At 46.9% G+C, this 10,509-nt stretch overlaps 1 protein-coding gene across 2 annotated transcripts in view; it reads left to right on the top strand.

Annotated features, from left to right (window-relative positions):
• Window positions 1-93: 93 nt before the first annotated feature.
• Window positions 94-10,509, top strand: part of TESK2 (testis associated actin remodelling kinase 2) — a 106,402-nt gene continuing 95,986 nt past the window's right edge. The window contains exons 1-2 of one of the 2 annotated variants that reach the window (XM_064428719.1): window positions 94-206; window positions 4,525-4,645. The gene's annotated coding sequence lies outside the window, so the exon portion shown is untranslated. Of the gene's footprint in view, window positions 207-2,358; window positions 2,378-4,524; window positions 4,646-10,509 lie in introns of those variants that run through there. The other variant, XM_064428713.1, reaches the window with a different exon arrangement.

Below are 10,509 nucleotides of genomic sequence, written 5' to 3'. Positions count from 1 at the left end.
CTGTGGGAGTTGTAGTGCGCGGAGCCCTCCCCTCCGCGCCGGCCCGCCCTGAGGGGACTCGGTGTCCCAGCATGCTCAGCCAGCGCAGGCCGGCCCGGCTCCCTGCGCCGCCCCCGGCCTTGTGCCCGGGCCTGGCACACCGCCAGCGATTAGCCGTCTTTTCCTGACCTCACACTGTGGGAATGCCCCACCTGTGCTGTGGAAAGGTGTTGCTCGCTGAAACAGTGAGGCCTCTGTGCTGGCAATGCTTTCTCCCTCCCCTTCTGAAAGATTCTTTGCAGATTCTGTTCCCTACCACTTGCCATACTGGAGACTGAGCCTCAGATTTGGATCTCCTTACCCTAATCTTTATAGCTGCTTATCACAATCTTTATAGTACTTGTGCAATGCTCTCCAGCCTGTAGTCCTGGGTTTTATGACATTCAGAACACCAAATGTGTAAGTTCTTGGAGACAGAACTACCTCAGATACGCAACCTTAGTGCTTTGTGCAGTTTCCTTATATCTTCTAGAACCCCAGGAGTTCCTCCTTGTTATATCCATGCCTTCTGAACTGGGAGGGCAGATGGATCCTGTCAGTCATGTTTAGAATTACAGTTTGTTGTTTCCAGATCTCCCTGTGTTTCCAGCTTGTGAAGTTAAATCAGACCACTAACTGTGTTCTTTCTTGGACTAAATTGTAAGTAATCCTCATAGAAAATCTGTTTCCACCCATCCGCTCATATAATTGAGTATCTCAATCTGTGAATTGACTAAAACAGGAGAAAGAGCTCCAGCAGGAGCAGATCCATAAGCTATGAAGTAGTGAAAGTAAAGGCAGTGGATCCAAAGACTGACAGCTGCAAGGGCCTCTTACACAGATCACTTCTTGTCGAGGTTTCTGAAGTCCTGCTGAAGAAACAACAGGCTGAGTGTAGCCTGGCACAAGGCTGCTCCATCTCCCTGCTCAGCAAAGAGAAAGAGCTGGATATAAAGCAGGAAGGGCTTTGCATCTTTGATCTGGACACAGGAGGGTTTTGCCTATGTTGGCATGTTATATGTCCAGCTCCCTTCTTTTCCTCGGTTGTTCTGAGATTTTTCTGAAGGGTTTAATGCTGTGCTGGATCTGAGGCTGCCTCTGGAAAACACTTGGAAGTGGCTGTCCCCTCCTCTCAGGTGAGCAGCCACAAAGCTCAGTCTAACAGAGCACAATCCTACATTTTGTACAAGCCCAGGGTGGAAGCGTGGAGCACTCTCCAGAGGCTGGGCCGCACCAGGGGGAGGGGATACCCCTCAGGGAACCGGGGATGCCCAGCCCCAGCAGGCTGCAGGAGCAAAGCACAGCTCCCAGGAATCCCGGGTTCCAGGCAGGAATGTGTCACAGGAGGGTGCTGCTGCTCAGGGCCCTGCAGGACAGCCCTGCTCTGGAAATGCTTCCACAGGCGCTGGGTGGGCAAGCTCAGAGGTGCTGGGGGCTGATCTCTGATCCTGCTGTGCTTTGCCACCTGTGCCTGCCTGCGGAGCTCAGCTCATTCCCTGTGTGGCTCTGGATTTACTGCACAGATTTGCCAGCTCTGTGAGGTGGGCTCTTCCATTCCAACCCTGAACTGGCAAGGCTGGAGGCAGGTTTGGCTTCTGTGTCTGCCTGTCCTGGAGCTGATCTCAGCTGAGTGCAGGCAGGGTGTTCAGTCCTTCTGAGGCAGCTCATGGAGGGAAGGACTGACAGCACCGGGCCTGCCAGAGCTCACTTGGACAATGCTCAGGTGATTTTTGGGGTTTTCCTTTGCAGAGCCAGGAGCTGGACTCAACAATCCTTGAGGGTCCCTGTCACAGCACATGCCACAGTCAAGGCAGCCACGATACACAGAGTGTCACATACAGCACAACCCCACACCCCTTCAGGCACTCACCATTTATTGCCCTTCAGTCCAGCCTTCTATTCCCCTCACCTTACATGCCTTACCCGTGTGTGCCTCAGTTTCCTTTGTGACTGGTCAGCAACCTGGGCCCTCCCTGTCCCTTTACCTTCAGTGCTGGCCCTGCTCAGCTGTGCCACTGGGGATGAGGCTCCATGGCAGCCCCACTCCCAGTCACCACAAACTGGGTGCTGCAGGTCCCTGCCAGCACAGGATGTTCTGTGACTCTAAAGGGCAGCCTGTGGTGCTGAGATGTTTGTATCCTGAGGGCTGGCATCATCTGCTCATTCCACGTGGGCGTGGAGGATGGGTACCTGCTGTTCCCTGCACAGCTGTCCTTGGAGCTGTTCCTGAGCCACCTCATCTGCCTTGTTTCACCAGGAGTGTTGCTGTCTCCTGCCCAGGCCCTCTGTCAGGGCAGTCTCCTTGCTGCTGTTTGGACAATATTTTACTTGCACTTTACTGCAGTGACTGAAATAACTGGTGAGTTTAAGAAGAGGTTCTCCTTTGAGATGCCTGAGCTCTAATTCCTCCCAGTTTCCCCATCCCTCACATTCCTTTCTCCCCGAGCTCAGCTGGTGGGAACTGGCTTTGTTTGTGCCTCAAACCTCTGCTGGCTTGGCCCTTGCTCTCCCCCACCCCTACCAAGGGCTCTGCCCTGCTCCCTGGAGAGAAATGAGTGACATCTCAGCTTCCTTGTTGAAGATCCTTAGATCTTTTTGGCTGGGTTTCATTGTGCCCTCTGTCCAACCCCAGCTGCCCTCGGACAGCTGCCAGATGTCCGAATGTCACAGGTCTGGCTGAGAGTTCATGTCACTGCTTCCAGCGTTCTCTGCCCCCTGACAGCTTTGTGCTACACCAAAACAGCATCCAGAGAATATGGTTCACTTCCCTGGGGGAGGGCAGCAATATGTCTGTGAGGTCTGTGTCCCAGGTATGGCTTTGTGGTTTTTCTATTATTAGGAAAAACACAACAGTCTCATTCATCTCCCTCGGGCTAGTGCTGCTGTCACGTGGCTTGCAGTGTGATTTGGTGTTATCATGAAGCATTTATACAAAAAGGATCATTAGTTCTCATTGTTCTCCACAACAGTAAATGAGGAAGACACAATGTTGTACTGATTGTAACAGAAGGGATTTTCCTTCTGCTTTCCATCCACTGCTCCTGAAACCTTTTTCTGACCCTGGCAAGGAACAATTGTTCTGCATTAGGTAGGAACCTAATGTGAGAGAGAGAGACACTCACACAAATTGTTTGAACAGTCAGGGCAATTTGGTAACTGAAATGGAGTTAAAGGACATCTTAAATCCTTGTCAGTTTTTCTGATCTTTCCAGCTCTTGACCACAAGCATATAAATGTCTATTTTTATTAGTGGGGAAGTATTGGTGAACACTGAGTCTGGAGGTTAATGTAGACTCATTATTTGGTTTTCTTTGATAAAAAATATTGTATCAGCTTGGTGAGATGGTTTCAATAATGCAACTTCATTGCAGTTCTTTTGTAATTAAATATTGATCCCCTATTTCTTTCCATAAAAGCCTCACGCCTTCCCGTGTTATGTCACCCTCCCACCTGTTAAGCTCTGATTTCATGAGACATTGTCTGTGCTGTCAGCATCAGCTTAAAATGTTCCAATCTCTCTGCATTTTCCTGCCCTGGCCTCACAGCACGTTGCCTCCCAAATTTCTGCCGCTGCAGTTGTTGGTGTGCTGTAAATCTGATCAGGGAGCCGAGCTGCTTCTAACAACTGCGTCATTGTTTGGGCTTTTTTGTTGGGTTTTTTTTTTCCCCTGGAGTGGTGTGCTTCACAGTGCTGCTGCAGGAAAAAATTGTGCTGGCACATTTGAGAGAACAATGTGATCAGGGCTAGGTGGGGAGGCAGAGGTTCTGCTGCCAGCCCATTCACCTCTGAAAACACAACTGAATTGCTCAGCAGAGCTGCCTTCTGCTGCATGAGGCACAACTGTTGGAAACCCCACCAAAGTGGTGCCACCCCATCCTCACCCCAGAAACTGCTCCTAAGTGTCAGGGACTGTCAGTGTTATCCTTCAATCAGATTCACAGTCTCTGATCTGAAAGATCAAGTGAAAAGTCCCTTCTGGAAGGAAGAAACATCCATGGCAGCTGCAGGGAAAGAATAGATCACAGGAATGACTTCACACTTACTCCAACGTTACTAACAGTCTGGGATATGGTTTTCCAGCCCCTGGTTTAGAGATCTCATGGTAAGGTCAGGTGTCCTGTTGTCCTTTTCAACACAAACTGACCCCTGCATGGGAAGGGTTTGGCATTGTGGCTGTGTCTCAGAGCAGAAATGAGGTGGCTGATTCCTTGTGGTTTAAACCTGAATGATGTGGAGCTGGCTGGAGCTGTTGGTGCCACAGACAGGTGAAGTCCAATGCCTGAGCATTTTTGCCAGTTCTCCTGCCTGTCATGGAACCCGTTTGCTGCCTTGTGCCACTGCTTGTACCCATGTAAGACTAAGTAAATGCTATAAAATTGGAATAACAGCAGTTTCTCCATATGCAACAGGTGTAACAAAAAGTAGGCAGAGGATGCTTAAACTCAGCAATTCTATCCTTGAAATTTTGGCCTAATCTGCTGGGGTTTTTTTTAAATTTCTTTTAGAGAGAAGCAAGAACTTGCTGAGAGAGGCAGAGTGGTTCCCTGCATCTTTGGCTGAGGTTCCCTGCCAGACACTTCAGCTCCAATGAGCTTCCCAGTGCCATGGAGATCGAGGTGCCTGCAGGTAAGTGTGGCTGGATCCTGCACCCTTGGGATCTTAAGAACTTGGAAGGGTTTTCTGCTGTGCTGTGGATGACAAAGCTCTGCTGCTCAGGGCATTCCAGAGGTCATCCAGATGAGAGGCTCCTGCTGGGCCCAGTTTTACTGGGAGGGATGAGTGTTATGTGCCTAAAGGCAGGAAGACAGTGCAGTTTGGAGCAGTGGCCTAGCACTTGGGCCAGATTTAAAACTTAGTTCTGAGAGCAGCATTGCTATGCCAGGACAGAGGTAACATGTGTGTGCCTGTCTGTTCTTTCATCCTCCCTCCCCATGCAGTGTCAGGGTAATGAAAAGCTGCATGTGAGGGCCAATGATGCTTATCACTTCCTCTGACAGTGCCAAGATACCATTTTTTAATGTGGCTCCATCTCTGTTTTGGTGCTGACACACAGCCAGTGAGAAGGTGAAAATTGCTCACTTCAAGGTTTGCCTCTCAGCCTCTTCATCCTTTTGGATCTATGCCTTGCTTTTAGGATATAAAACCCCCTTGTGTTTGCATTAATACTTAGCATTAAAAGAAATCAGGAACAAAGGGCTAATGTTCCTTTAAAATAAAAAAAATTCATGCCCTACTTTAGTAAGATGCTTAAGATTCTTGTGAATGGAGGCTGTAAGGCATATTAAACTGCCCTGTGTGCTGTTTTTCCAATTTACTAATCCTGCTGATTCAGACTTTACTAGCAAACCTGCTACAATTAACTGCTTTGTAGATGCAGTTGTAACATGTCAGGTTGCTGTTAGGGCAATGCCTGAAGAGCCTGCGTGTCCCATCAAAGGGTTAAGCATTTATTCTGAGGCACATGCCAGGTGGGGACTCTTATACAGAGCTTTACTGATCAAACGTTCAAACAATTTAATAATAAGCAGCTAGGTACCTGTTGCTGCACTATTGCAGCAAGTATTTGCACACAGTAGCATCAGAAACCCTGCAGGGCTTATTATGGCAGGGGCACCCAGGAGCTGTGCTGGCAGCTTGCTAGCCTAGGACACTTGGAACCATGGGCACCTCTTTTTATTTGAGTTTACATGGTTTGTGAGGATGCTCACTGGTATTTCTGTTTCAGTGGGAGATAAAAGAGGATGTTTTTAATAGGGTTTGAGGTGATTGCACACTGAACCAGCAGTGCTGGAGGGGATAGACACAGACTGCTGCTGTTCTCAGGCCTGGCACATGGGGTAAGAGAGCAGGGAAGGATAATTCTTTGGTCTTTTGGTGTAGATTGTACATGTATCTCCAGGCTGTGTTTTGAGCTGGCAGAAAGCAGTGCTGGAGAAGTGGCTAGAAATAGCTGGAGTGATGATCTCAGCAATGACCTGCCTGGGCTGGAGCTGCATGACCTTTAATGTTAACTAAAGATGCACTCTTTAGTGTCGGGAACAACTAAAAATGGAAAGGATGTTGGCTTCCCTGGGTGGGCAAACTCTTCTTGACTTGTTTGTGCCCTGGATTTTCCACAAGTGGAAGCTGTGAGGTGTGGGGCTGATCCAAGGGGGGCAGCTCCAGGAAGGGAAACAGCCATTTTGAGAAATCATTCACAGACTGCCCGGTCCCACACTCGGCCAGAGACCTGAGCTGTGTTTGCCATCTCATGCCCCCTTGTTCAGACCTGCCCCCTCTACCCTTTCTGTGTGTTCTGCTCTTTCTCTGCAGGGGACAGGCACTGGTGCAGGGCCTGATTTGTGATTTGTCAATCAGCTTTGGCAGCTGCCAGCTGGCTTGCAGAGAGAGATGCTGTGGTGCTTGGCGACAGTGGGGGTGTTCCTCCAAGGTCAGAGAATTCCTAGCTACCGTTCTCTGCTTCAGCCCTCTCCCATGGGATGGGATATATGATTCTGTCCTCTGAGCTCACACTTGGTGGACCAGAACAAATTGAGAGAATTTAGTGTGTTTTCTCTACTAATGCCTTCAAATGTTTAGGTTTTTTCTCCTAGTTATACAGTAAGTTTTGTGTTATGTTGGGCTGTTCTTACACTGTTGGCTATCTAAAGCTCTGGGATGTAGGGCTGAGCTTGGATTGTTCCTTTTAGGGAGACTATGCACAGCAAGAACAGAACAGATATAGAATGACCACAGATTTACCCTGTCACAACCCAATATGGAGCAGCTGACTTGACAAGTGCTGGTAAAATGCTTCCTCTTGTGTGCCACAAAACAGGTGGAGAAATGTTGTTATTTGAACAGAAAATTCCATGACGCTCATAGGGGGGAGGTTGCTGGTTTGTTTTATGAGAATGGAGTGCCACAGTGACAGAAAAGGGCTCTGTGAAATTTCCTTATGTGGTTTGAATTTTTTTATTCCATTTCCCTCTGAGATAACTTAATTTTATAATTGCTGTCTATTGAAGGAGAAGGGAAGAAGTGAATGAATGACACCAACTTAGACTCTGTAAAATAAAGGATGCTCTTTTCCCAGTGCATCTCTAAGTCCTTTGTGAAAACAGGTTCCCTTTCTGCTAGAAAGCCACTAATAGTCTTGTCCACAGTTGCCTTCCGCCTAAAAATATTGAGATCCTTTTGAAAAAGTGGGCAAAATTTCTCATCCTGCCCCTAAGATTATCAGAAGGGAAATAGAAGCAATTAGCAATTAGCTGTGTTTATTTGTCTGTGTGATCAGCAGGCATAGCCAGGACTAGTGCAAAGGAACACTTTGCTCATTTGCAGTTGTCCCTAGTAAAGCTCTTCTCAGTCAGAATCAAATGAGTGTCTAAATCTGGCTGAAAGTAATGTTCAAGAACCCATGAATCTTGTCTTGTTCCAAGCAGAACCTGTAACTCAGCATCAAAAGCTTCAGGACATAACAGTAAATTCTGAAGAAAATACTGATCAGAGCTGACTGATCATCCCTCTTCCTACTAGTCCCAAGAAAGACCAGTGAAAGGAAACACTCCAATGCTTCTGAGAGTCGTCCTGTGGCAGCTGATGTGTACTTCTGAAAGAGAGAGAGGATTAAAACAGGGGAGGAGAGAAGTTACCCTGCGGGAGATTGTCAACAGATGTTCCATTGTAGTTCAAAGAGAGCAAGCAAAAGGCTTCTGCTGCAGGGATATATTAATTCTGGGCAGTTCATCACAGGGAGACCTGTTTTATGACTGGGAGGATACCTCTGGAAACTAACTTAGCTCTTTATTTGATCTGAGGGTGGGGAATCTGGTCTACCTGTAAACAGAGAGGGAGCTGAACAGTAGGAACAAACATGTACTTGTTTTCTTGCAGCTGTGACCACTGTCAGTCTGATCAAGATCAAGCTGGTTTTGTGGTTCAGGGGGTTATTTGGCTGATGGGTCATTGAATAGGAAAAATATTACAGAGGAACTGAGGCTAACCATTGTTAAAGTGCTGGGGCATGTGACGCAGACCTGCGTTGAGTATCAAATACACTTATTGGACAGGAAGTGGGAACAAGCACAAGGAAAACTGCAGGCTGTCAGGCAGATGAATAAATCAATCCCTTTGTATTTAAAATGCACAAGATTATCGACCTATCTATTCTTCCTTCATGCAGTAGTTAATGATGTCTTATAAAGTCTTACCAATGTTGCAGAATTAACTATAATGGGGGATCTACTTCACAAGCTCTCTGTCACCAGGCACAATTAGAAGGTCCTTTTCTTGGAGCTTCTAAGTGATTAATCTTCTGACATTGTTTTGAAGTTGTGCTCTGGATGAAGGTTGATTTTTTTCAGGTCTGAGGAAACATGACCCCTTTAGTACTAGAGTGAGGAAGAGTCTTCATTCAAATGTGTTTGGGTGGGGAACTTTGAAGCCCGTTGTTACATTACAAAGTTCTGGGAGATTAAAACAAACCAAACCACAACCAATTTTGAGAAACTGCTGGGAGACTTTTATATTTGCAGTCATGGTCTTCCAGCTTTGCTTATCACTTTGGTATGTATCAGTAGGACTGACAATTTGGCTGTTTTATGGACAGTAAGTGCGTGATTTCTGTTTTCTTAGTGGGGGATGGAAAGGAATATTGGAAATAAGATTCCTGTCTCACTTCTGCTATGCAGTGAAGCAGAGGTAGCAAGCACATGAACGTCATGGGCAGAGGCTCAGGAGGTGCACTGTCTCCCTTCCCCCATGACAAGTCCACATTTATACTGATTTGATGTAGTTATATAAAATTAAATATAAATAATGCAGAGGTGTGCAGCCTCCTGTTTCCTTCACAGGTGTCTGGGAAATAACAGTAGGCATTTCTGTTCTCCCCTGGGTATAAGAAGAACACTGGCTAGTAAAATTGTCCAGGTTCTGTATAATTTCATAGTCTTCATTACTGAAAATTTACTGCTCTGCCTCCCTGGCTTGCTTCTGTACTCCTGCTCCCTGGATCAGTGGAATGTCTTTTTCATTCTCCTTTAAGTGGTAACAAGCACAGCAGACTGGTATCCATGGGAAATCCTTATGGATGATCTGTCTTACAAGACCCACACACTGCCTTGTCCACTCCAGTGCTCCTCGTGGCAGTTTCTGTCCCTGAACACCCTCTGTAACCTTATTTACAGACTTGCAGTGTGACATGATGGTTTAATACAGTGTCTAAAGCTAAAATACAGACACTGAGACTTGAAGGACAGCTGAGTGGGCAGAGAAATGGCACGAAGCACAGGTAGCCCTGGCCATGGCACAGCAGCTCTAGGACTTTTCAACTTCTCAGATCCCCTTCCCTTCAACACATGTGTCTGGAGAGAGGAGGGAAGGTCACAGGAGGCAGACGGGTCTCAAACTCTGGTTTTCTCTTACCTGTATTTCTTTCCTTTCTGACTTTAAACCCCAGTGAATAGGTTGACTCTTGGTCCCTTACTAATTAGTAATACAATCATGCCTTAGCCTAAGAGGCATTAAAACTAAACCCCATCAGAGGCAACAGCTGTGTTCAAGGAGAAATGCATAAGCTGGCAACAGCTGGTTTCTGGTTCTGTCAGTTCTCTTTGCTGCACAGGAAAGGTGAAGCCCACACAAGTGGCCCATGCTCCATCTCCAAACCTGGCCACCCCAGAGGATCCATTGCCTGGTTGGAAGGTCAGAACTCAGCTGGGCAAAGGCACAAGGCTTTGTGTGTCCCAGGGGGGGCTGCCTGCACAAGCCTGTCCTGCTGCTGCCTCTCCAGCTAACACAGCCCTGCTCTGCTCGGTTTGCTGTGCAGAGAATGAATCAGCTCTGAGTGGGTTTGGTGGTAAAAAGGCAGAGCAGAGAGCACTCCAATATAAACCACCAGAATAATGCTGACTTTAGACCTGAGAAGACTGGCTTAGTTGTGGCATGTTTGTTTTGGTTTGTATGGTTGTGTGTTGGGACAGGACTGAAATCTCTGCAGGGTTTAGAGTTCACCCTCATGTCTTCAGATTACTCAGCAAGCACTTTGCTAGGCTACAAAGTCTTTGTTTGCTCTCCCCTTGCTCTAGATCTTCCAAGGATTTGCTTTTCTAGATTTGTTGTGGGAACTCTTTAGAAAACAGCATAAGCCAAATTACCAAGAAGTTTCACTCACCACATTTTGCTTTTGCAATAGAAAATCTTTAATACAAGCAATCTATGACATGAGCTGACTGATTTTGCCAAAGTATTTTAACAGCTAGGAGAGACTTAGCTCAGGAGAGACTCTTACCAGGTCTGTAGCAGAAGCTGGGCTTTTGAGCCCTTACCTCCCTGTGGGTCTGAGCTCTGAAGGGAAAGAGTTCAAAACATCTATAAAACTAAAAAAAAAGTGCCTTTCAATTTGCTTTGTCTGCTGTACTAAATAGCATCATGAAAGAAGCATGACAGATGCTATTTAGGTTTGGATTAGGCTGGCTTTCAGGATATTTCTGTAAATAAGGTTTGGGGTT

Source organism: Passer domesticus, chromosome 7 (genome assembly GCF_036417665.1).
Source record: "Passer domesticus isolate bPasDom1 chromosome 7, bPasDom1.hap1, whole genome shotgun sequence".
Classification (NCBI taxonomy): Eukaryota; Metazoa; Chordata; class Aves; order Passeriformes; family Passeridae; genus Passer; species Passer domesticus.
Note: the sequence above shows the minus strand (reverse complement) of the source record. Positions and strands in the feature narration are given on the sequence as shown.